The 27391-nt window shown below is 42.5% G+C and overlaps 1 long non-coding RNA gene across 7 annotated transcripts in view; it reads left to right on the top strand.

Moving 5' to 3' along the window:
* Positions 1-27391, top strand: part of LOC148516716 (uncharacterized) — a 209166-nt gene that overhangs the window by 78110 nt on the left and 103665 nt on the right. For all 7 annotated transcript variants that reach the window (XR_015879379.1, XR_015879376.1, XR_015879381.1 and 4 more), the window contains one exon: positions 20788-20874. This is a non-coding gene — a long non-coding RNA (uncharacterized LOC148516716). The remainder of the gene's footprint in view (positions 1-20787; positions 20875-27391) is intronic.

Here is a 27391-nt window from a genome sequence, read left to right on the forward strand (position 1 = left end):
TGTGGCAAGTTCAAAGGTTTGAGAACCTCGCACAACATGGAAATTATTTTCCACTGCACTTGACTAAGGTACATACCCGCTCCTTTCCCTATGTCATAGGCAGTTGTGTAGCGTTGGATGGCCTTTTGCTGCTCCTCCATCCGCTGAAGCATATAGAGGGTAGAATTCCACCTAGTTACTACCTCTTGCTTCAGCTGATGGCAGAGCAAATTCAACAGTACTTGCCGGTGCTGCAGTCTTCGACACGCAGTTGCTGAATGACGAAAATGTCCCGAAATCTTTCGGGCCACCGAGAGCATCCCTGCCCCTGTAATTTTTAAAAAATGTTGCACCACCAAATTAATTCTGTGAGCAAAACATGGGACGTGTTCAATATTGTGCGAGCATTACATCTGGGTGAATTCGGTGGCATTGTCAGAAATCACAAATCCTGTGGAGAGTCCAAGTGTGGTAAGCCATTTTGCAATGATTTCCCTGAGTTTTTCGAAGAGGTTATCAACGGTATGCCTCTTAGTAAAACCGGTGATACACAGAGTAGGCTGCCTCTGAATGAGCTGCCATTTATTAGAAGCTGCTGCTGCTGTTTGCACTGTTGGAGGCAATACACCTACCCAGTGGGCTGCCAGTCATGTAATCTTTAGTTTGCCTTGTCCACATATCTGTGGTTAAGTGGACAGTGGGCACAACTGCATTTCGGAGGACACTAATAAGGTTTGTTTTTTTATGTCCTTGTACAGACTGCGAATTGCTATTCTAGTGAAGTGGAAGCTAGAAGGGACATGGTAGCGGGGACACAGGACCTCAATTAACTGTCTAAAACCAACTGCATTAATGGCGGATACTGGACGCACATCTAATGCCAGCATAGCTGTTATGGTGTCAGTAATCCGCTGTGCAACTGGGTGTCTGCTGTCATACTTGTTCCCCATTACAAAGGATTGTTTAACAATCAATTGTATGGTTAAACTAAAAGTATTCTTCTTGGTCCTCTTCTGGGATGATTATCCACTCACAACAGCAGCAGCAACAACAGGCGTAGCACTCAAGGATACTTCTGAGGAATCACGGACAGGAGAGGAGTCAGTCATTCTTATGAAATTGGATGCAGGACTACTTCAGATCATGATTGAGGATGATGATGATGCAGGTGTTGGTGGTGGAGATTGCAGGCGCTTGGATCTAACAGAGAGAAGGGAGCAGCTAAGTGACACTGGACTGATTGTTACGGGTTTTTTTAGCCAAAGTTTCTGAATTTGAAAAACACTTTTCAATTTGATGAATGCCTGCAAGTAACTTAACAGAGAGGAGGTTCCTAGATGTTTAAGATCATTACCTCTATTCACTCTTGCTTTGCAAAGGTTACAAATGGCTTGACAACTGTTGTCCAGATTTGGGTGGAAATAATTCCACACATGAGAAGTGGATTTTTTTTGTCTTTTGCCTCGGCATGACAACAATGGGCTTTGCCTTTTCCTACCATGGGCAACAAGTGTTGCCTGACTTACACAAACAACATACTCTGTATCAATATCCTCATCATACTTGTTAGTGCCAACTACAGAAATATCCTCCTCATCCTCCTGGTGCCATTCCACAGAAGCATCCTCGATTTCTACGTCAGCATGTTGTCTTGTGCTGCTCATCCCCATATTTGCAGAAGGCACAAAAATGTGGAAGGAGGATTCTCTTCAAGTACAGTATTAGAAGGTCAGGCTCGCACATGGCAACCGCAGACACACTTCTACTCTCCTCGGGGATCTGTGACTTTTCTGAGCACACAGTTGGTTCATGTGCCTTAGCGATTTTCATTTTTTTGGCACTTCTACAAGGAGAAGGGCTTAAATCATAATAAGATGCAGAACCACCAGTCATAAATAAAGGCCAAGGCCTTATCATTTCCTTGCCATTTCATGTAGTAAATGGCATAGTACCAATTTTTGTTTCTCTGCAGCTAACTTAGCTTTTAATTTTTTTCTCTTTATCACTGTAAAACATTGCGTGTTTGATTTTAGATGATCTGACTTAAGCCCTGTATGCCCTTAGGCATCGGCTTTAGTAGATGATGTAGATGGACTAGTATCGTCATGACTGGTGGCACTGGCAGGATCTCCAGCACTAGTATGTGGTCCCTGCTCTCCTCTCAACTTATTGTTCTCCATATCAACAAACACGAATGAAGTGGGGTACAGCACACAGGTCAATTTGTACCAATTTTAAATATTACACTGTGGTATCAATGAAATACAGTGTCACAAGATTTTTTATGAATAAGAAAAGAATAACACACTGCGTTTCCAATAACAGTGTCACAAGATTTTTTACAAATACACTGCGTTTCTACTACCGTGTCACAAGATTTTTTGCGAATACACTGTTTTCCACTTAGTGTCACAATAGTTATTATACACCGTGTTACCACTTACGGTTTCACAAACAATACGTGTATGAATATTACACTGCGGTCTGGCCGGCAGCATCACAGTAAAAAAATGTTTATAATATAGTACACTGGGGTACAGCACAAAAAAAAAATATATATATATATATATATATATATATATATATATATATATATATATATAAATTTTTTATTATTTTTTTAATATATCAGTTTTTATTTTTTTATACACTGGGCACCCTTGGATGGACACAGCAGCCCCTAGATGGACACAGAAGCCACTGCCCCTGTATGGACACAGCAGCTCTTGCCCTGGACAGATACAGCAGCTCCGATCACTACACTCTCCACAGCCGGAGTGAAAATGGCGCCGATCGCGGGGACCTTTTATATAATCCAAAACCTCTGAGAATCCGACAGCGGGAGGATAACATTTTGCCTCGTTTTGAGATCCGAGTCACGCGGGAAAATTCGAGCCTAGCTCTGTTCTCATCTCTGATCTGGAAGTTCGGGTGGATCCGGTTCTCTGAGAACCGAACCCGCTCATCTCTAACACAGAGGCTGTATATAGTAGAGGAATGTAGAGTATTGCTGTATACTGTATAACAAAAGGCATCAGGCTAGTTTTGGAGCAAATGAGCTATATACTCTAGTCTAGGGGCTAAATTTACTAAAGTGAGAGTTTTTTTAGAAGTGGAGATGTTGCTCATAGCAACCAATCAGATTCTACTTAACATTTATCTAGCACCTTCTAGAAGATAAAAGCTTTGAATCTGGTTGCTATGGGCAACATCTACACTTCTAAAAACTCTCACTTTAGTAAATTTACCCCTAGGATTAAGGTGGGACAGTTCTTCCAGCTGTTAAAATGTCTGGGATCGCATGATGATTTATCATACAAAAGCATGCAAAAAAGGTTGTTGTCAGAGTCAGAGTTAATAGTACAATGAATGTGCTTAATGGAACAATATTCCACAAAACTGTTATGCGAGAAATAACAGTAGATGATAGATGTAAGAAAAATAGCAAGAAGGGAAAACTGATGAAGGGGAGAGTAATGAAGAATATATTAACCCACTCAATCATGCTAAGAAAACATGTTCTTGGGTATACAAATGGCATGGTTTGTTGGCAGGGAGTTGTGGTCACGAAAGTAAGGACTTCAAGTTGAAAAGAGGTTAAGCATAGACAAATAATCCTCTCAACAAATACCATTCTGTGTTTTCAAATAGTTTGAATGTATGGGACTGAATGATAGGCTCCAGATATTCAATATATATACTCCATCTTATATATAAAATTCTTTGGTTTGTTTATTTGTCCAGTAATTCATTCGGACACCCCTTTACCGATTGGGATGAAATTAACGTGAGATGGTCAAGTTGAATCCTGGCCAGGTTTTAGGGGAGTTAGGGCCTTGGTTGGACCCCCTGTTGGTGTACGCTTGGCAGAACTTTGACCTGGGGAGCCTGCTTCATGGATTTGGATAAAAATTTCACAGAGTGGTAACATTGGATCCCAAAAGACATACTAGAGGGTCAAGGTCCAGGCCGGAACTCCTGTTGGTGTACTCTGGGCAGAACTTTGACCCGGCAAGCCTGTTCTGGGCCTTCCACTGGATGGATTGGATGAAAACTTCACAGACTGGTGGTAATTGGTCGGGATGCCTAATGGAGTGGTGGAGTGCGCCGGGCAGTACTTTGACCCCGAGAGCCTGTTCTGGGCCTGCCACTGGAAGGATTTGGGCGACATGTAATAATAAAACTTAATAATTTGAAGATTTAAGTCCGGGCAACGGCGCGTACTTCAGCTACTTCTTCATAAATGAGAAAATCCTTATTTTAAGGTAAAAAGGTTGAGACTTCATTCAGAACCCTGAGACACCCTCCCTAATGACTAATTAGGTAATTAAACGTCCGTGTCATTATTATGAAATTCTCCAAAGTGCAGAATAATGGGTTAATAGATGTGGGGCAGGTATATGGGGGTGCTGTATTGATGGGGCAGGTGTTTTAAACATTGCAGGTGAGTTTTACAGGTGTTTTTTCTTTATTGAAATTTTATAGGCTAGGGTAAAAGGGGTACAAAAAAGGGTAAAGAGGTCTAAGTAGATAGAAACAGACCAGAGTGTCGCAGAAATCAGTAATTGAAAAAATTATTAATGCTCAAAATATTTTTCTTTGAGACAGTAATATCTATACTGTTTTCTTATTTGGGAGGGGGGGGGGGGATTGGTTACAGGCTGATTTTCCCACGGGAATTTTTTATCAAAAACATTGTGACCAATTTTTTTTACTGCAAAAACTTTGCACCTAATTGGTTTTGCCCCATTGAGTATTTTGGCCAATTTGCACATTCACTCTAACGCAACATGTGCCATTTGGACATCGCTGATAACTTGGAGACAGAGAGTGACCTTTCCAGTCTAAGTGACATTATAGTGGACCACCAGATTATTTGGGTCACTCTTGAATGGCTGGATTCAGGTTAAAAATAGAGCAAATCAGTCTGCTGGGTACACACTATACGATGTATCGTACGATATAGCGTTACGGTGCTGATCGAAATTTTATATATATATATATATATATATATATATATATCGTACACATCTTACAGTGTATATGCCCGATCCGGCGTTGTCAGCCGCCGCCATTCATCGCATTGTCCAATCTGCTGTGCTGCACAGCAGATGGCACAGTGCAATGAACGACGTGTTGTAGTACATGCAGCATGTAACTAAGTTATTCATCATGCCGTTGTCTGCCGGATCGTGCAGTATGTATGTTACTCCAGGCATCGCTGGGTCGCACGGTCGTATGGTGTGTCCCCAGCTTAAGACTCTTTCCTAGTCAATAAGATATCGGTTCAAAAAACAGTTAATGATAGAGAATTATCCAGAATCTACGACAAGACTGTAAATGGGTGGCCAATGAATGGAAACTCATTATATTTAGAGTTATCAGCCAAAATAAATAATCTTTTGGTGTGTCACAGGACAATAATGTGTTGGTCCAGAGGTGATGATCCATCCAAACTTTCTGCCATAGTATTGGAGAGGCTGCAGGACAATCATGTAGCCACAAGCTATGTATTGTTGCCTGGAATCGATGGTCAGATAGAAGCCTTGACAAAGTGGTGTATGTGACATCAGAAAATTCAAAATGCATCCGGACCTGCTCAATTACATCCTTTGGGGTGGCCTTCATTCCCATCCCAATGGGTGCATATAGACTCTGCTGATTCATGGACCATGTTTATGATTGCTGTGGATGCAGTGACCTGAAGTGCATAAGATAAAGTAAACTTCTGAGAAGACAATTGCTGTCTTGAGAACAATATTCTCCTGAAATAGGTTACGATACTGGAACAAGTCTGCAGTAATATTGTTCCTCAGTTCATGTTGGAAGAATTTCATTAATTCATGAAATAGAATATTCTCAAACACTTCAAGTAGGCTCCACGTCACACAGCAACTAACTGATTGACATAAATGTTTGAACACAAAAGGGCCATTATAGCTATGGATGACCAACATATCTTCCTACAGTGTAAAATAGGCAAGTTCCTGTTTGTACAAGTATTGTATATTGATGAACATGCATCTTCTGAACAAATGCCAGTGGCGATGTTCCTCGATGGGATTTACTGAAAACCAATATGCTCATTAAAAACAATTCTGAAATAGGAATCCGAAAACCACAGGAAGTTTGCGTGGATCACAAGGTGTTGCCACATTAATTATGGTGCTGATAAAAAGCAAACTGGGATGATAACTCTAATGTACATGGTGGATGTAGGAGATAATACATAGCAGCGCCATATAGACCTTATCTTAGATGTGCAAAGAAAATAAGTTACGGGGACAATTTCATTCTTACTGCAGATGCAGAATGTGGATTTGACAGAATCTGAGCTGAGATGCATTGACACGATCATGCATACAACAGGATGTTTCAGTCGAAACTTCAGCTGTTTCAACAAACAAAAGCTTGCCACTGACATGCCAGCCTCCAGAAGCCGTGACATGCAGTGAGGTCAATGTCTGGGGAGGCACACATGGAGATGGTTCTGAGTGCTTGGGAGTCTAACGCCCTGCTCGCTGTAACTCTTCACTGTTGATTGATTCTCCTACCTGCATCACTGTCTTCTCTTGCTGCTACTGCTACTGATCTAAACACTGTAGGGCACTTCCTGGTCACATGACACTCTCCTAGCTCTGCTCTCTAGACATTGTAGTCCACTTGCTGGTCACATGACACATCCAAGGTGTGTGTCATTGCTCAAGGCACACCACCTACTGTATACTCTGAGGCATGCCTCTATTAGCCATCTTTCAGTTTAACATGCTGCCCATGGTGTGGCCCCACCCTCAACTCTGCAAGCAGTATCTGACTGAGACTGAGCTGTTCCTGTCTCATCTCACATCCACATAGCTGGTAAGTGTTAACTATAGAAATGATTACAATAAACAAAGAAGATGTTTATTTGTTATAAATATCTTTATTTGTATTCTAATCATTTTTATATCAGATCTCAGGAGTATGACAGGGGAGGGGAGCCTCTGCCTACCCTGACTACACCTCCCTGTCCGGAAGAAATTCAGCTGGTGAAGCTTTGGGCCTGATTCAGAGCCGGACGCTATTTGCGCTCGCTCGTCCAGAAAAAGGGGCTGGCTATTTAAATTGACCGTTCGCTCTTTTTGCGGTCTGTTGACGCCTCTATGTCTGGACGAGCGAAAAAAACATGCAGACTTTTATTGTAAAAAACGCCCCCTGGCCGCTCGCATCATACGTCATCTCCGCTATTTATTAGATTAATCGAGTACATCGAAAGGCGTATGAACTGCTCGCTATTCTTGTGGTAGCATTTTCCTACCGCAATCATGCGAGCAGTTCAGGCTAAAAGACAACCAAGTGACGTGGTCGATGACTCTGCTTTGTTAATTATGCACACCCATTAAACGCCCATTTTGACCGTTTGGCACGCCTGCGTTCGGATCTCCACTCCCCGTTTTCAAGCACCTTCCCCTGGTACCACCCACAAACGCCTCACTCTGTCACTCAAATTAGCAGGCATTCGCTATATTGCGAGCACACGATTTCTGACCGCACTGACTGGTTCGCGCATGCGTACTAAAACCCATGCGCAGATGTGCGAACATCGCTCGGAACGAACGAGCGGCCGCTTACGAGCGGCTCTGAATCAGGCCCTTTGTACTGTATGTGGTTTCACGGTTGTTACCCAGAGATTCACTGGAGGCCACCTCAAAGACTTTCATATATCAGCACTGTATTGGGTCATTTAGCCCTGCGGCCACGCACATAACTAATTTGCACAGCTGCAGATTTTAGGCAAGGGCCACGCTGAGGGTTCAGATCTATTTTGGGGCATATAATTAATAAGTGAGGTACGTAGTACCCTCATTACACACAGCAGTTACCAGCATTTACCTGATAGTAGGAGTTTCCGTATCCTACTGAGTATTCTATTGTCTGATGTATTTGGTCTAAAGTCACATATAAACTGTGATTATAGACTCCACCTCCCCGTATGCTGGGTAATCTTGCATAAATTCTTATTGCTTGACATCCTATTTATAATATCATTGGTTTTATACTGTTTATTTATATTTCCTATACATAACTATTACATTTGGTTATATACAGAGCTGTAGACATATACACTATCTACGGTTGTATAGTTGCAGAATTCAGGTAAAGGTAAGCGCTGAGTGTTTAGAATTTTATTGGTGCATATTTTAAGTGAGGTACGTAGTGCCCTCACCACACACAGCAGCTACCAATATTTTACCTGATTACAGTGGTAGAGCGCAGTCCCCTCCCCTTTTGTTTTACACCTCAAAGACTTGACCTATAGTCTTGTTAGGTTACTTTGCATTTTCAGTAACTCTTTCATTGTTACTTTACATGTTGAATTATTATTTCATATCGGAGAAGGGAGAGGTTTAGTGTATTTATTGGTATTTCATTCAGCTCCCAGTGGATGTATACATAAGGACATGTTTCTTTAAGGCATATGATCCTATGTTCAGTAAATGGTGGATTCAGTCGCTGCTGCTCCTAACCAAAACTGTCAGAGTGATTATTACAGTGCAGCATGCACTACTTATTTATTGGTAGTAGGGAGCCAAACCGTAACAAATGGAAATGTCTTTTTAAATAGGGATTTCTACAGAAGCACTCTAATAAAGGCAGTGGTTTCAGAGGAGCTTGCATTCCTTTTTATTTGTGAGTTTGGCATAAACCCCATATAGTTAGAAACTATGCACAGGGGTGTATTTAAGGGTCTGAACGCCCCCGGCAAAATAAGGGACTGTCCTTCCCCCATATTTTTGTGAAAAAAAAAAATTACAGTTGCTCCCTTTCCCACCACATTATATAGAAGAAAAGAGGCCAGCACTCACTCCATAGTTGAATAACCGCATGTTTGGGTGCCTTGTCTGGTCAGTTCCTCTTTAGGAGGGGTCAGTGAAGCATTTGCTGAGCTCCAATAAGGGCTCAGCATACTTCCTCCGAGGCCGCACTGGTGACCTAGGCTCTCTCTCCCTTCAGCAGCAGCACACCACTTCATATCTGATCAGTAATGAAGATCCGATCTGTGGCGGGGGACCTAGGGGTACTTGCCCCTGTGCCTCTAACCCCCCTTATCTGACTCTGCCTGACCTGCTTTATGGGACACTGCTGCAGCCCTGTGCTGTGTGACAGAGTCCAGGCAGCCACATGAATCAGTTTCCAACTGTCAGCTCGGCGCCTTCCTGTTTGGTTGAGGAGACTCAATCACGCTAAGGGGTAGGTCCCGCTGGTGATAACCTGACTGCACAGGTGGCAGTCAGAAAGTAACTCTCAAGGAGACTTCAGTGGAGGGGGCGTGTATACCCTGTGGCTGCGGGTGGCACCACTGGGTGGTGCCCCCCCCTTTGGCTGGCGCCCCTGGTGAGTGCCATCCTGGCCAGTGGGTAGATATGCCCATGACTATGCAATATCATAATGTTTCCCAACATTTTGTTTTTTACACATAATTTTATGTTATTCATTTAATGCCCTGTAAATTGTACATAAAGTTGTTGAAACAGAAAAGAATTAGATATATCCTATGTAGTTACTAATAAAATACAAGGTCGGTCTTCTTCAAAACCTGTGTGAGAAGTGAACCTAACCTTGAACTTTGTTTATTCAGTTGCATTAATAATGGAGAGAGTTACTGGAGAGAGCTAGACTGATTATCTTAAACCCTCCTGGTTATGTAAGTGTTGTGCTTGTTTCTGCTTTGTGGCAATCGAGCCTTAGGCAATACAGCGTTGGTGCATTGTGTAGAGAAAATAAAATGACAGCTACAGTTTAATCATAACACATTCCATTGTTTTTAGTTTATATTGCCATATATATTTTGGATTTCTAACATATACTGTACATAGGCTTATTGGATTTTTTTTTGTATTTTTACTTTTTTTTTTTTTTTTCTTTTTTACTCCCCTAGAGATTGTTATAATAATGAACAATGATGCTTGATCTCCCATAGTTACCAATGCTACTGCTTGGGGGGGGGGGGAGCCGACTCTTAAGACCCTAGCAGAAAACATTTCACAGCAGCATGGTTACATACTGTAGCTTTGGAGCACTCATATGATTAAATTGTATATATATAAATAGTAGATTAGGATGATGTGAGAAAAGTACAAAACGTAACTTTTAATAAGCAACTCTATAAGAAAGAGTATGAATAGATATACTCTATGTATAAAAGAAGAGAAAATTAATAAAAATTGTACATGAGATGTGTCCAATAAAATAATAATTGATTAGATGCATCACTTAAGCTTCTAGATAAAAATGTATACAATCAATTGGTAAATGTGGCTGGTAAAATTCTTAAGGGGGGTATCCACTAGACGATAAAGTTGAACGATTGAACGATAATGATAAAATCGTTCGATAATCGTCTGAACATCGTTTGAACATCGTTTGCAAATCGTGCAGTAATTGTTTCTAACGATGTACGATGCGCGCTCCCGCTGGTCGTTTGATCGTCTCCTCCATCGACTGAACATGCAGGTCAATTTCACTTGATTGCTTACACATCGTTTACACATCGTTTACACATCGTTCACGCTGAACGATCAAACGATGAACCACTATCTGCCCACTATAGCTGAAAACTCTCAATCACAGATTAAAACAACATAGTTTATTGTTATATCTTTTGCAAATCGTTTGCATATCTTTTGCAAATCTTTTGCAAATCTTTTGCAAATTGTTCAGAGTGGAAGATCATATTTCAAGGGAAACTTCAAGGGAAAATCGTTAAGATGTTGGACAGGAATAAAATCGTCTAGTGGATGCCCCCCATTAATCTCTTACTAAGGTAAGTATTTGGTCAAAACACCTATAGGGATAAAGCTTGACAAACACTATCTTGGTCTCAGCAATGCGAGAGCACATTAGGGTATATATACACTATGTGAATATCCAATCAGAAAATCAACCTAATACTGATCACAAAGTCAATACCATAAATTTGTATACTTCAAAATGACACAGCTAAACCAGGGGAAGAAACAGATTATAATTTTTATGTATCTAACTTTCTGAGATTGCATATTTTTATTTTATTACGCCAGATATCATCCCTTAAAAAGAGGAACTACATCAATTACCTTTTATAATGCAGATGTAACATTGATAATTATTAGCAAATATTCATCAATTACCTTTATAATTCAGATGCAGCATAGATAATTAACAGATATTCATTAATGAGTTGTAATGCATCTTGTGTTCAGTACAATGCTGCATAGAAATATTTGAACTTAATATGGATTATCAGTCTTACACTTAAAGATACAGATGTTCAGAACAAATGTACACCTTTAGTAGCAGAGTTGATCAAGACAGCAGGGTTTAATGCAAATGAGGAGTATAGTAAGAAAACACAGGCAATAGTTGATTGAAGTAGCAGAACTTAAAGACTGGTAGAGGCGGAGTACACAGGCAGCAGTCAGACCAGGAGGCATACAAATAGCAATGCCAAGATACACTGACAGCTGTCCTTGTCAAAGAGCACAACAGACAAGACAGGCATGGTAGAACTCTCATGTAACGCTATAAATGACAATTTCCCAATGAAGCTACGATTTAAAGCTGCTAACACCAATCAGAATGCAGCATAAAACAAAATGAGCTTAGAGGATATTGGGTATGTTACAGCAAGCGTCCAGAACACTTGGCTATGTAATTAAACAACTGCTGCATCCAGTCAGTGAACAACTGCAGTCATCTGGCTCCCTCGGCTTCATGCAAACAGTCACATTGCAACCGACTCAGAATCAGCCCCATTATATGCAAACTCTGCCCATGGTAGATATTCAGGCCAATTCTTATAAACTTCAAATACACAACATCTTAAGTATTGCTCTAATGATTGAGTCCCTTTCTCTCATAGCTTGCAGATAAGTAAAATTTAATTGACAGAATTATTATTATTTATTTATTTATATGGCGCCACAAGTTTTGAGACATCAACTCTATAGTTTTGGTACAGCATGTCTTTTTTTTTTTTTTTGTGTATATATTACATTTTTATTGTGTATATATAAAGTAATAGGGGGCTGCAGAAAATGAGAAGGGGAAGGAGAACAGGGAGGGAGGAGATCAGGCATTAAATATACAAAACATTGGTTACTAACAGGAAGAAAGGAAAACAGGCTCAGGGGTAAATATGCACAACCAGGTACAAATAATATAAACACACCATGGCTATGGTGGTTTATGTGGTTGGCTGACTGTTTCATTCAAGGAAGGGGGGCAGGCATTTCTCATCTGGATGGAGTGAAGGTGCATTCTTGCCCTCTGTGACATAAAGGTGCCATAGGTACTATTTCATGATAGGGGAAGAGGGGTTAGTGGAGTATGGAACCTCCAGGGTTTCCATTTCAAAGTGGAAGTGAGTTTTTGAGATAACCTTGTCAAAGAGGGAAGGGATGTGGACTTCCATTGTTGTGTTATGGTTACCCTAGTGGATATGAGGATATGACCCAGGACATAATGATCATATTCGGGTACTGCTAGTGGGTATCCGTGGAGAAAAACCAGTTGGGATTATAGGGAAGGGTGAGATCCAAGAGTTCTTTAATAAGCTTAAACACCTCCTCCCAAAAGGGAAGGAGGGCATGACATCCCAATAACAATGCAGGATGTTGCTCTCCATGTTACATAGGCGTCAACACAGCTTTGAGCATTAGGGCCACCTCCTATGGAGTTTAGTAGTAGTTAGATCAAGCCTATTCAAAAGTTTAATGTGCAATTTGGAGTGGTTGGTAAATTTTGACATGGAAAAAGAGTTACAATGAATGGATTGCCATTGTATGGGGGTAAACGAGTGTTGGAGATCGTTTTACCCTTGTAATTGAACAAGGGATTTAACTAAAAGATCAGTAGGAGACCGGAAACAACACCAATATATAGCTCCATGGGAGGAGGTATTAGTTATTCCAGCCAGAATCTGAGCCAGGAGGGGTGGGGGTGGGGGTGGGGGCGGAAGACAGCATAGGAGGAGATTGTAGCTTGCACCCAATTTGGAATTTGGAGATAACGAAACCTGGTGGAATGCCCCAAGCCAATTTTAGCAAAGAGATCAGAAAAAGGGAGAGTGGTAGAGGGAAGAACATATCCGCCAGGGTCAGAGCATCTGCATGAAGCCAGTAGGAGGTCTACAGGTGTGTAGTAGCGATTTGTCTAAAGCATCTCAAGAGATACATTTCTTTTAGGCAGTATCAAATCAAAGTGTAGGGAGAGTTCAGCATTCCATATCTTCAAGGTATCCAAGCTATTATTTGGCTTGAGCTGACTAGGAGACAAGCGAAGATCCAGTAAAGGAAAGCCAAAAGAGAGCGCACCCTCCAGGTCCACCCAGGGCTTCGAATGTGGAGGAAAAAACTGCTACGTTTGGAAACTAGTGCAACTTCATGGTACTAAGTCATGTCAGGTAGGGATAAGTCCCCGTGTCTTTTGGAACAAACCATCCGCCCAAATGTGATATGAGGCGTCTTACGTTTCCAGACATATGAGTGCATTAATCTTTCATAGAATCTATCAGTTTATGGTGAATTGCATATGGAATGACTCAAAACAAATAATCAGTTTTGGCAGCAACATCATTTTGAATGCCGCCAGGCTGCCAAACCAAGAGACCTCGTGGTTCATCCAAGCAGCAGCCATAATAGTCAGCTGACCGAGTAAGGGAGAGTAGTTTCACTCAAAAACACTTTTGATGGAAGAAGAAATATTACTACCCAGGTAAGTTGAAGAGTTTTTCTTCCACTAAAATGGGAATTGGCTCTTTAGAGATTGAAGAGCTGACATGGAAATATTAATAAGAAGAGCCTCCGTTTTGGAGGTATTAAGCTTATAGTAGGAGGCTGCACTATAGGGGTCTAGACTATCTTGGAGAGAAGGCAACAAGGCCCCAGGATTGGTCATAAATACATTGTTCGCAAATAGTTACAATTTATGGGGAGTACCATGATTGGTAAGCCCTGGGAATTCGAGAGAGGACCGGAGTTTTTGAGCTAAAGGCTCTATTGCTAACACAAACATCAAGGGTAAAAGATGGCGCCCCTGTCGAGTACCATCAGACATAGTGAAAGGAGATCAAAGGTAGCAGATACTGGAAATCCTTGACGTGGGACTGGGGTAAAGGGCAGAAATGGAGGTCATGATATTCATCTGGAAACCATATTTGGAAAGTACATAAGTCCTATAACCCCAATAGAGTATCGAACGCTTTCTTGGCATCAAGGCAGAGGAGCAGTAGTTCCTTCTGTGTGCTCGAAACCCACTTGACCAAGTCTAACACTCTACAGGTGTTATCTGGAGTCTGGCGACCAAGCACGAACCACACCTTGTCAGGGTGGATCAGCCTAGAAAGTAGGGGATTGAGGCGGTTAGCATCTTTTTAGTGAATATGTTCACATCTGTGTTTAAGGAGTGTAATAGGCCTATAATTTCTGCAATCTGTGGGGTCTTTGGCTGGCTTTGATATTGTCACAATCTGAGTTTCAATCATCTCGGCCAGGAATGCGCCATTATGAGAAGCTTTGTTGTATAGTTGTAGCAGGATTGGGCTGAGAGCATCACCAAATACAGAATAAAAGGAAAAATTAAAGCTGTCCGGGCTAGGAACCTTCCCTTTAGGCAATTGTGTAATCACATTTTTAATTTTCCTCTATAGACCAAGGGGCATTCAAGAAAGACATTCAAAGAAGGAGGATATGGAGCCCCCAGATGGTTGGGGGATAGTTTGATCATCTTTTAGGTTGTACAGTTGGGCATAGTAGTCCAAAAACAGATTGGGAAAATCTTTAGGGTTAAAGTACTTAGCGCCTGAAGGAGCAATAATGCATTGATTTTATTGCTGGTTTGACGTCCTGCCAGCTTGTGTGCTAAAAAAAGCGTTTAAAATCTGAGGCGGGTAAGAGCAGACTGCAAGCAAAGCACAAAGAGCTTCTGAAACTGTTGCTGCACCTTTTGTAGCTCCCTGCGGAGGGTTGTGACTGGTTTTGGATTTCCAGGGACCTGAAAGTAGACTCCAGATCAGCCTGCATTTTGGCAGCTCTCAGTTGTCCTTCCTTTTGGATGGAGGTGCCCCTAAGCACAGCATCAGAGTACACCAATAGGTGAAAATGGAAGTGTCAGCAGGGGAGTTAGTCTGAATTTATAGGGAGAGGGAGTCGGTAAAGGCTTGTAAAAGTTGGTCAATTGGTATTCAGGAAGAATCCACAGACGAGCTGTTGGGAAATGTTGACATATGTCCCATAACCACAAAACTGGAGTATGACCTGACCAGGTAATAGGAAAAATCTTGACCTGCCTTATTCAGTAAAACCAGGTCAATTCTCTCATTAGGCAAGTAGTACCTACTTGCCAGGCGTCAAACAGGTCAACTTCGGCTAATAATTTCTTGAAAGCAAGAGAAGGACCCACTTCCTGAGGAGAATGGGTAAGGCCCTGGGGAGGGGAAATCTATCGAGTGTAGGTTTGGGGACCAGGTTGACATTGCCTAACTGAATCAGCCTAACCTGACGCAGGGCTGCCATCAGAAATTGTGGGGCAAAATAGGCTCCCCCCCATAACCCCCTCTCACCCCCCCTTCCCCGCTACCTTATTCATACTCCATAACAAATTTTTATTGGAAAAGCTGAGCATTATATTATAGAGGCTACAGCACATCTAAAAATTTGAGGCATTTTAAAAATAGCTGGATGGGGAGAATTTCATGGAGCACCAGGAGAAGGAACAGTCATGCTCGGTCTCCACTGTCTCTGTCCGAATACTGCATCAATCACCTGGGTCTGGGAGAAAGTACACACATTTAACTTGCCTCACTCGCTCCTTCCATCTGTCTGCTGGCTCTGGCCGGCTCTGCAGGAGTCCACACACCAGCAGCCTGCCGTGGCTCCTCTGTCCTCTATCTCTCCGTGGTGCGGTGTGATGTCATAACGTCACGCTGCCCTGACTTCAGTGAAAAACTTTGAGGGAACGCCCATTTTACGGCTGCAGCGGGGGGCCTGGCCGGGGGGAGCACTGGGAGTGGGCAGCCTGTCAATTATCAGTGATTGTCGGCCAGGGGGTAGTGGTGGGCAGTCCCCCCCCGCTAATGGAAGCCTTGCCCTGATGGACTTTCTGTATTTCTTCGAATACCTCATGTAAAAAGGGGACCTGACGGAAATTTGGGGCATAGAGCGATACAATTGTAACCATAGTGCCCTCCATCGTGCAAGTTAGAATTAGTAACCTACCATTCTTATCCTCCACTTTATGGCTAGCTAAGGGTGAACAAAGTACTAACACAAAAGAGAATAGCAAAACTATTACTTTTGAACTGGTCTTTGGCTATGTAACATGTGGGATAGTGGTGATCTCTGAGCATATGGGGTGGTAAGAGAAGTTTGTCTCCTTTTAGTGCAACTATGTTTGCTTTGGTGGAAAGTGGAGAGGGCCATCTGTCTTTTGTGAGGGGAGTTAAGCCCCTTTACATTAAAGGCCTCCACACACGGTGTGATTAAAGCAGCCGATCCGACTGATTGGTACGATTTGGCTGCTATATCGCAGCGTCTATGGGCCTGATATTGGACCGAGCGCGCACCCGTGGGGTTGTACATTGCACCCCCTGATCTTACTGCAGGTTCAGTTGATCAGGGGATGCGATGTGCGATCCCATGTAGTGCTATGCGGGGGAGGAGGAGGGGGAGCCGGATTATTGGGCAGTCGGCCACCCGATTGCACCATGTGCGGGGAATGCCTGATATGTTGGATTCCCTGTCGAGTCACACGGTGTCTTAAGCTGTATGGCCAGCTTAAGGGTGAGAACTTTAACCATGGTGATTAATAGGAAGTAGTAATAAAGGGTGGAGTCTGACAGTTGGAAGCAACTAAGGGGTATTACAGAGGCGTCTGAGGGGAGCCTTTGTCATAAAAAGGAAAGAGGGTAACCTGGAAATCGGGAAGTAAACCAGGGAAAGGATAGAAAAAACATCTAGCCCGAGACTGGGCCACAGCAGTTGCTGTGGGAACAAATCATGTGAGGGTAGGCTGTAACAAATCCCGCCAATGAGACTAAACATATGGCATACTAATTTAAAAGTCTTATTTAGGAATTCATGAATCAAAACATAAAACGTGAAAAAAAAATCATGCCAAAAAAAAACGGAAATAGAAAGATCATGTGTGTATATATAGGAGGAAATAATAAACATCCTATCAAGCATTACAGTCAGGTCCATAAATATTGGGACATTGACAGAATTTTCATATTTTGTCCTCTATTCACCACCACAATGGCTTTGAAATGAAACAAACAAGATGTGTTTTAACTGCAGACTTTCAGATTTAATTTGAGGGTAATTACATCCAAATCAGGTGAACGGTGTAGGAATTACAACGGTTTCTATATGTGCCTCCTACTTTTTAAGGGGCCAAAAGTAATGGGACAAACTAAACAATCCTAAATCTAACTTTCACTTTTTAATACTTTGTTGCAAATCCTTTGCAGGCAATTACAGCCTGAAGTCTGGAACGCATAGACATCACCAGCGGCTGGGTTTCATCCCTGGTGATGCTCTGCCAGGCCTCTACTGCAAATGTCTTCAGTTCCTGCTTGTTCTTGGGGCATTTTCCCTTCAGTTTTGTCTTCATGAAGTGAAATGCATGCTCAATCGGATTCAGGTCAGGGGATTGACTTGGCCATTGCATAACATTCCACTTTTTAGCCTTAAAAAACAACTTTGGTTGCTTTTGCAGTATGCTTCGGGTCATTGTCCATCTGCACTGTGAAGCGCCGTCCAATGAGTTCTGAAGCATTTGACTGAATATGAGCATATCATATTGCCCGAAACACTTCAGAATTCATTCTGCTGCTTTTGTCAGCAGTCACATCATCAAAAAATACAAGGGAACCAGTTCCATTGGCAGCCATACATGCCCACGCCATGACACTACCACCACCATGCTTCACTGATGAGGTGGTATGTTTTGGATCATGAGCAGTTCCTCTCCTTCTCCGTACTCTTCTCTTCCCATCACTCTGGTACAAGTTGATCTTTATCTCATCTGTCCATAGGATGTTGTTCCAGAACTGTAATGGCTTTTTTAGATTTTGTTTGGCAAACTCTAATCTGGTCTTCCTGTTTTTGTTGCTCACCAATGGTTTGCATCTTGTGGTGAACCCTCTATATTCACTCTTGTGAAGTCTTCTCTTGATTGTTGACTTTGACACATATACATCTACCTCCTGGAGAGTGTTCTTGATTTGGCCAACTGTTGTGAAGGGGTTTTTCTTCACCAGGGAAATAATTCTTCTGTCATCCACCACAGTTGTTTTCCGTGGTCTTCCAGGTCTTTTGGTGTTGCTGAGCTCTCCGGTGCGTTCTTTCTTTTTAAGAATGTTCCAAACAGTTGATTTGGCCACACCTAATATTTTTGCTATCTCTCTGATGGGTTTGTTTTGATTTTTCAGCCTAATGGTGGCTTGCTTCACTGATAGTGACAGCTCTTTGGATCTCATATTGAGAGTCGACATAAACTGATTCCAAATGCAAATGTCACACCTAGAATCAATTCCAGACCTTTTACCTGCTTAATTGAGAATGAAATAACAAGGGAATAGCCCACACCTGTCCATGAAATAGCTTTTGAGTTGATAGTCCCATTACTTTTGGCCCCTTAAAAAGTGGGAGGCACATATTGAAACCGTTGTAATTCCTACACCGTTCACCCGATTTGGATGCAATTACCCTCAAATTAAATCTGAAAGTCTGCAGGTAAAGCACATCTTGTTTGTTTCATTTCAAAACCATTGTGGTGGTGAATAGAGGCCAAAATATGAAAATTCTGTCAATGTCCCAATATTTATGGACCTGACTGTATATAATTATGTATAAATTGAAGAAGTATAATTTACTGAAACATGAAATAGACCAGAAAATAGCAAGTGCGCGCATATAAATCTGAAACCAGTAACTGCATAAATGTCCAGAAAATAACAAAAGGCCATGAGTAAAAAGTTACCTGTAGCTGATCAGAGCACATCCCTGCAGGCAGAAATGGCACCCGCAGAGATGGGAGGAAGTTCGCCTTGCTACTTGAGTGTACCGACCGCCGGAAGCAGCCAGGCAGGCCGATGGAGAAACTTGAAACTTTTTCATAAAGAGAGGCCTTCCAAATACAGGAGAGTTATTGTGTACTAATGAATGAGAAAGTTCTCCCAGATGTTACGATGGCCATCAACCCACTGCAGACCAATACGGTCGAAGAGGTAAGCCCTGCCAAGTAGGAGCAACTGAGACAAGAATTCTCCATTCCTCCAGGTGTTTAAAGCTGGCATCCAGGGATGAGATGACATAGGAGGATCCATCTTTCCATATAGGAGCTTGACCGGAAAGCCACAGCAACATTGAATACCTTGAGCAGAGTAGTGGTCAGTTGAAAAAGCAGTGTTTATTGATGGTATTAACTGAGAGGTCCTGGAAGAGCACCCCGGATATTTATGCAGATGAGTCGATACAAAGCAATAATCGATAAGGTTAATAGCAGGAAGCAGATAAGCTCACAAGTAGGCACAAAGGCGTCAAATAGGTCTCAAGGGTGTAGTCTGGGAAGGCTACAGAGGTAGCAAATTCAAGAAGGAGTGGGGAGTAGTACAGTGGAGTTTGCTCACTCACTGATGACATGGGAGTTCGTTGAAGTCTGGGAGCCATAGGTAACGGAGGGCAAGCCGAGGAGTTTGCATCTCCCCCAGGTATGGTAAATCTGTGCTGGTAATAAATGGTGTAATGCTGTGGTACAAAAGGTATTGGTAGCACTAGGATTGAAGAATGATAGGAGACACTCACCACCAAGTAGTAAAGCCGACCTATATACAGGCATATCAGGCAGGTGGGTCACTGTGCTGTGCAGGGGGGATGAGAAGTGGAGCAGCATCAGAGGTCGATTGGTCATGCCCCCCCCCTCTAACCCCCACCCCAAGAAACCTCCCTGTACCTGGACCTTTGGAAGTCTCTAGCTAGGTACACACTAAACGATGTGTACCCAGCGCGATGTCTAGTGCGGTGGGATCCAGCAGGGGTGCTGGGAGCGACGGCGGGGGCCATACAGCATTCGCATGGCCCCTGCTTGTACGATGTCCCTGACAGCGTGCAGGAGTATGCATAGTCTGTGACCTAGCTGGTACACACTGGTGGGTGGGACGACATCTGATTGCGACATCAGCTACAACAGTGGTGTCAAACTCTGGCAGTGGAACTACACATCCCAACATGCAGTGCCACAATTTTGCTATTAGGGCGTGCTAAAATTGTGGCAGGGCATGCTGGGATATGTAGTCCCACAAAAGCTGAAGGGCCTGAGTTTGACAAGACTGAGCTACAAGTTTCTTTCAGCTACTTTTTAGGTAAAGGATTTATTGCACTGCAGAAATGAAACTGGTGGCACTCAATAGCATTTGTCTTTTTTACACCAATAATTAGTAACTTTGAATTGAAAACAAATCTTAAATATGAAGCAAATATTAGTTGAAACAATGGTTCTAGGTTGATGTGAACATTTGGTATTAACAACCACTTATGATTATTTGGCCAGTCAATGACGCTATTATTAGTGTCTCTAACATAGGTTGTGTCATCTTTGACAAAGCCAGTAATCACTCATGAATTTTCATATACAAAAGTATTCTGTGCAAATAAACTTCATCATAGATTGTACTAGTCAAAAAAAATTCCCCTCCACTGTTTAGATTGATTCTTTGTAAATGAAGTGAGTTGATGTGATTTATAGTTTCTTCTGATTATGTTGTCTACATTCTTTTTTCCTTGATAGGTCTCTGCAAGATCTACAGCTATATTTATTTAGTATATGGCTTTAAAGACTCAAAGTGAGTTTTGTTAAGGATCAACCATACGGAAGGTAAGCAAAATCCCACAATGTTTTAGTCTGTTACACCTTGAAATCTCTTGCTTTCATGTAAATGGTACCTGCAAGGAGATAGTTAATATCCTGGTGGCCGTGATGCCTTTGCTGATATTACCGGCGCCAGAATCCCAACGTGTCTCACAATCCCGGCACCGGTATACAGACCGCCGGGATACCGAATGTAAGTAGCGGGGTGGGGATGGTTAGCTTTAGGGGTTAGGCACTAGGGGATGGGTTAGGGTTAGGCACTAAGGGGGGAGGGTTAGGTTTAGGGTGCGGGGAGGGGGAGGCTAGTTTCAGGCACTAAGGGGGAAGGGTTAGGCAACAAAGAGGGATGGTTAGAGTAGGGAGAGGGGGAGGGTTACAATACAAAACAAGTGTCTGTATGCTAGCCCTATCGGGATGCCGGTGTAGGCATTCTGAAAGCTGGGATCCTGACTGCCGTCATCCCATACCCAAACCCCTGAAAGTGCTCCCAAACCAGAGCTTTTACATTTTCCGATGTAAAGCATGTTGGTAAATTTACATTTCTTCATTGTTACCCTGACATTCCACTGTTGTTAAGTTCTTCAATTAAGCAGCTGTGTCCTGGGCCTAATGATGTATCTTACCATAAGCAAGTTTCTTGGTTCTCTCAAATATTAGCTTTGTAAAGAGTAGTAGTAATAGTAGTTATAATTGCTACAATAATTACAAAGTTGGCATTTAGCTATCTGGCACACACTGAGATGATACAAAAACTCTTTAGCTACTTCAGTTCCATTACTGCGTTCTACCAAATGTATAATTGATGTTCGCCCTATTTGTGATTTTTTTTTTTATTGCCCTGCACATAGACCACACCACACTGCCAATTCTATTTCCATTTAACCTTTGCCTACAGTGTACAAGCTCCTTCACCTTTGTTTTCATTACATTATGTGACAGTGATATAGTGCAGTCAATGTCTATTACTAAGTAATATACATGAAGTTTTTATCCCTAGCCGAATATATCCACCATGCTTTCTTTCAATCCTCTGCAGCAGATTTCCAACCTAGGGGGAGATGCTTCTCTAAGCAGTCCCAGACTAGCTTGGCAGACTTACACTGGGTCTATACTTGGCTATATATCTCTTGTTGTATTGACAAGCAATAAGTTGTGAGTGCATCGGAAGGTGTGTACACCTGATATGTCTGTGAACAATGTCGTTCAGGCATATCGGGTTGGCCCTGCAGCACAGCTAATGGCTGCTTGCACCGCCGACACTAACATCTGAACTGGGCGTACAAATTCAAATGCCTGTCCAGTCATTGGCGGCATCGGGGCCAGGGACATGTGCCCTGAAAAGGGGAGTGGCCTTGTGGGAAGGCCGTATTTTTTTCATTCTGTGGGCGTAGCTTCGCGGAAAGCTCCTGTTCATATGCCCCCAGAGACTGTCTCTACACTGGCAGCTCCTCCCCAGGGACAGGAGCCATGAGCTGCACAATAATGTCATAGTGCAAAACCTGGCTCCTTGTCACGAGGAGCCAGCATTTTGGTATTACCTCCTGGAAGTGTCAGACCCGGGTACGGTACGCACTCTACTTGTGACGCCTCTGCGCCCAGTTGTGATGCCAGTATCCACCATAACTGCAGAAATTAACAATTTAGATCTCATACACAAAGTTAGGTCCATTTGTTTTTCAGTAACTGAAATGTCTGCAGAATCAGCTGTTGGGCCTTTATGAGATCCCACCGGGACAGTATGCTGAAGATGTAGCCACAGCTTTAGCCATCTATTAACATGTGTGGAGCAGGAAGGTAATACTAGTATAATACCACACATTACCAGTAAAAAGTTTTAGAACATCCCCATTTTTCCCAGTTTCTGTTGAAATTTATGCAGTTAAAAAATATAGTCTGAAATGAAAGCATTGCTTTTGCTAATCTAATCTTTTTATTAATACCTCTATCAGTTTACTGCTTACCTTTTGTGCCATTTCAGGTTATTCACTGGACTTCAGTTGCTTAAATGTCATCAAAAACAGTTCTTATACAAATGTTTACTGAGGTTTCCATTAATATAACGTGTTTTGTGAGTCTCTGCCTTCTAACTGAGATATGGTAATGTAAGTGTAGTATATATCAGGATCAGGTCATGTTGTCAGAACTGACTAATCGATAGACAGTATAGTTTGGTCTCCTGTGTGCAAGGAATGCTATCACTGGATCTCCCGGTAGTGTATATATTTTAGACATTTGTGAATCTGCAGAAAGTGTTTCATTAAAATATGGTTCAGTTATGATCTACATTCAATTTATTTCCCTTAGGTGTATTCCTCAGTTTTTTATTATTTTAGTAAATGTGTTTGATAGCAGCTATGAGCTCACTAGACGGTGATACAGGCTAGAGCACCAATATCACTGCATAAAATGTAGTCTGCTCTTTCAGATGGTCCTTTGTAATTTATCAGATTTGTACGTTTATTTTTATCTAGCTGTAATGCTAGTAACTGTCCTATAGACCGTACTGAACCTAGGCACTCACTAGCTTCTAATCCACAGCTGTTGAAAATATCTTCAATGGATTTAGACAATTCAATTTTCAATAGTTCACTTTCAAACTACCCCATTGGGAAATATTATCTTATGATTCCTTATGAAATACAGGAACCATGAACTTCCTTCTCACATGAACTACCTCAGCCTTACGCTTCAGAAGTCCCTTTTAGGCTCTTACATCTTGCTCCACTGCTGTTTGGTGACTTTTACACGTTTTCACCCGTACATCATTCACCCATGCTCGTCTTTTCTCTTCCTCTCCTTTCCCTATTTTTGTTATTTCTAATAAATACCTCTATAGCGGAGAACAATTGAATTGAACAAATTTGATAGAACTTATAATTGTTGTAAATATTTTAGATAAGGTTGTGGCATTTGTAAAGTATTTGTAAGTATGGAAAGTTTTTACCCACACAAACCCCAGTTTGTCCAATCACATCTCTTTTCTGACAATTGGGCTGATTGCGTTCTGCTGATATGCATAAATGAACTAACATGATTACAAGATAAACTACATTTATTTATGGAATTCACATTCTATAAATATATGCTTTTTTTTAATCGCCAATAAAAATAAGTGTTCACCCACCTATAAAATAATTGATTAAAGATATTAATACTATAATATATGTCCCAGGAAGATTCACGTCCTACCTCAAGCAAACAATCCCAACTGCATGAGCATGTGCAGCAGTACCGACCTAGTCAAATAAAGGGGTATTGCTTCAACGTAACGCAAATGCGGAAAATGGAAATGCACATCGCCAGACGGGCGACTTGATGCAACACCTCTCTGGCAGCTGACATTTTGATAAATATGGACAAACATCAATAATGCAGCCAAAAGTGACAAAATTCCATGTGATTTTGTATCGTAGAATCACAAGGGTTAATAAAGATATCCCATAGTTATTTTTTTTTAATGTATTCTGTGAAGGATGTTCTGTTACCGCAGATGAGCATGGTTAATTGTTGTTGGTATATAGGGCCTGATTCAGACCCACTCGCGAGCGGCTGTCCGCTCGCAAGTGGGTCGATGTTATGGACTGAGCATGCGCACGACGGAGGGAGCTCCGTCGTGCGCATGCGCCAGACGCGACGATAGAGCCAAAATCACTCCGGAGCTTGCGGTTGAAAACCTCAACCGCAGGCTCCGGCTCGCAAATTCGATGGTCGCGATTGTCTCGACCATCGCGACCATCACAATGCACGCTCGTATAGCCTGTGGGTGGTGACCCACAGCTATACGAGCGTCCAGGAGGACGCTCCATGAAAATGGAGCCCGGCCCTCATTCAGAGCGTGCGCTCTGCTCAGAGCGGACGGCTCTGAATGAGGGCCATAAGTTAAGCTGTATCTTTGCACTATTACATTGGCTATCCCTTGAAACAGGTATCGGGACATTGTGGGGCTAAAATGCCAGGCTGATTCTCTAGATGACTGAAATCCAGATTGGATTTATATTATGCTGTTAAGTATCTTTTTTTATGTATTCAGATGGCTTATACCAGTTTTATTTATATTTTGAAGATGAATTAAACTTTATATTGTTTGGAGGATGATGAACATTTGCTGTGTCATATTATAACCGTGCACCCACCTGTTACGTTTTGCGTATGTGTGTGTGTGTATATATATATGTATGTGTGTGTGTGTGTGTGTTTTGGGTATTTGTTTAGCTTTATATACAGTCAGGTCCATAAATATTGGGACATTGACAGATTTTTCATATTTTGGCCTCTGTTCACCACCACAATGGCTGTGAAATGAAACAAACAAGATGTGCTTTAACTGCAGACTTTCAGATTTAATTTGAGGCTAATTACATCCAAATCAGGTGAACAGTGTAGGAATTACAACGGTTCCTATATACGGGATTAAGATAGGCGTCGGTATTTCAGTGCCTATCTTAAATCCCTTGTCAGGGTTTCCCTGTCGGTACTGAGACGGGCGCCGCGCATCCCCTGGCAGATAGTGCCACCCTTGCTATCTGGTATTATCCCTTCAACAGTGTGATAATTATCAGGAAGGGAAAGTGGGTGTTGGAGAGATTGGCGATACATTATCCCTTATTTAGAGAATGGGTTTTCACATGGTTTTGCCTACTACAGGTAATATTGGGGAACTGTGTGTGTGCCTGAACTGGCTTTCTTCTGAGGATTGATTGATTTTGTAGTGGGAACATCTGTCTTGAACATGTCACTACCTCAGAAAATAGGGGGTCATTCAGACCCGCTCGCGAGCACAGGACACTCGCAAGCGGGTCGATGTTGCCCCACTGCGCATGCGCACGATGGAGGGAGCTCCGTCGTGAGGATGCGCGAAACCCGGACAGCGACGGGCTCTCCGTCGCTCCGGGTCTCGCACCAAAGGGAGCGTGCTGTCGATGTTGATTGACAGCACGCCCCCTTTGGTGGGCGTGGCTGCCAGACGGAGGCGTTCCCATGGGAACGCCTACCGTCTGAAGCCGGCCCCACTGACATCACTAGTGATGTCAGTGGGAGTGATTTTGGCTCTGATAGAGCCAAAATCACTCCAGGGCTTGCGGCAGGGAGACCCTACCGCAGGGTCTCCGTCGCAAGCCCGATGGTCGCGATGGTGTTGACCATCGCGACCATCATCATGGATGCTCGCATAAGCTGTGGGTGGTCACCCACAGCTATGCGAGCGTCCAGGAGGACGCTCCATTTTCATGGAGGAGGGCCCTGATTCAGAGCGAGCGCTCTGGTCAGAGCGTTCGGCTCTGAATCAGGCCCATAGTCCATTATGATCAAAATCCATTTTTACCTCCAGAGTCTGAGGGATGTTTTTTCCCTACTAATATCTGAAGTGCCATATTTTTGTAGAAAACAATGGCATTTATCATTAGACATGGATAGGAATGATAAGACGTACACATCATATAGTGTGTATGCCCAGTCCGTTGCTTTTTGAATCGTCCAATCTACTGTGCTGCACATCAGGACGATTCCACATCAGACATGGTGCTGTGTTACACACAGCATGTATCGATACATTGTGCCGATACAAGATGTATTGTTACATCACAACGCTGGGTTGAACCGTTGTAAGGTGTGTGTGCCAACCTTAAGAAGGGTCGATTATTATGTCGACACAGTGACAAGCCTTTATGAGGTTTTTTAGTATGTTTAGGTGAAAATGCAAAATATCTGTCAGAAACTGACTCTCTTCCTTTCTCAGTCCTAGGTGCTCATTGTGACCTAAAATACCCAGCTGTCCTAATTACAGATGTGTCCTTTTAAACCTAGCGTCTATTTGCCATATAGAGGAGCTCAAAGAGGAGTACTGTACCATATTTTTTTTTCCAATTTTGTGTGTTATTCGCCTCGCAGATGCAGCGAAACACCACTCACAGCGTACTAGAGACTTAACCGCACAGAAAGTTTAGTTTTAAACGTACAAAGTCACAGATAAAGCACAATGGAACTTGGCCGCTTGCATTGGAGCCCTTCTTAAGCCGCATATCCAATACATTACTATATTGTCAGGTTGGACAACAGGTTCGGGTAATGAGCGACGTCGTCGGGAGCGCGCATTGCTGGTCGTTGACATCATATCCACTGGCCGATATAATGAACGATGACAATATAGTTATTGTTCAATCGTTCATTATATCGGCTAGTGGATACGCGGTATTACACGGATTCAGACTCAGAGCCGTATTCAATTTGAATGGACCCGCGATACTTTTCCGCCTCCCGGACTTTCGCCTACATCACGTGTTTTGCAGGTGGAAAGTATCGCGCGCTCGCCCGCCTATCCCCGTATTCAATTTGAAAGTGTGCGAAAACGGGACCCGGTGAAACTTCAACAAGCGGAAAGTCCTGTCAGATTTGGGGAAATCAGCCTGACACCCCCCAAAAGATGCTCTGACATGGGGGTTAGCTATGGTTACCCCCGATTTGGCTTGCTGAAGGTACTTTTTGTTTTTAAACGGGCTCAATAGTTGCTAAATAGCATTTTTGTATA

This window comes from Taudactylus pleione, unplaced genomic scaffold (assembly GCF_031769625.1).
Source record: "Taudactylus pleione unplaced genomic scaffold, aTauple2 ptg000242l, whole genome shotgun sequence".
In the NCBI taxonomy this organism is placed as follows: Eukaryota; Metazoa; Chordata; class Amphibia; order Anura; family Myobatrachidae; genus Taudactylus; species Taudactylus pleione.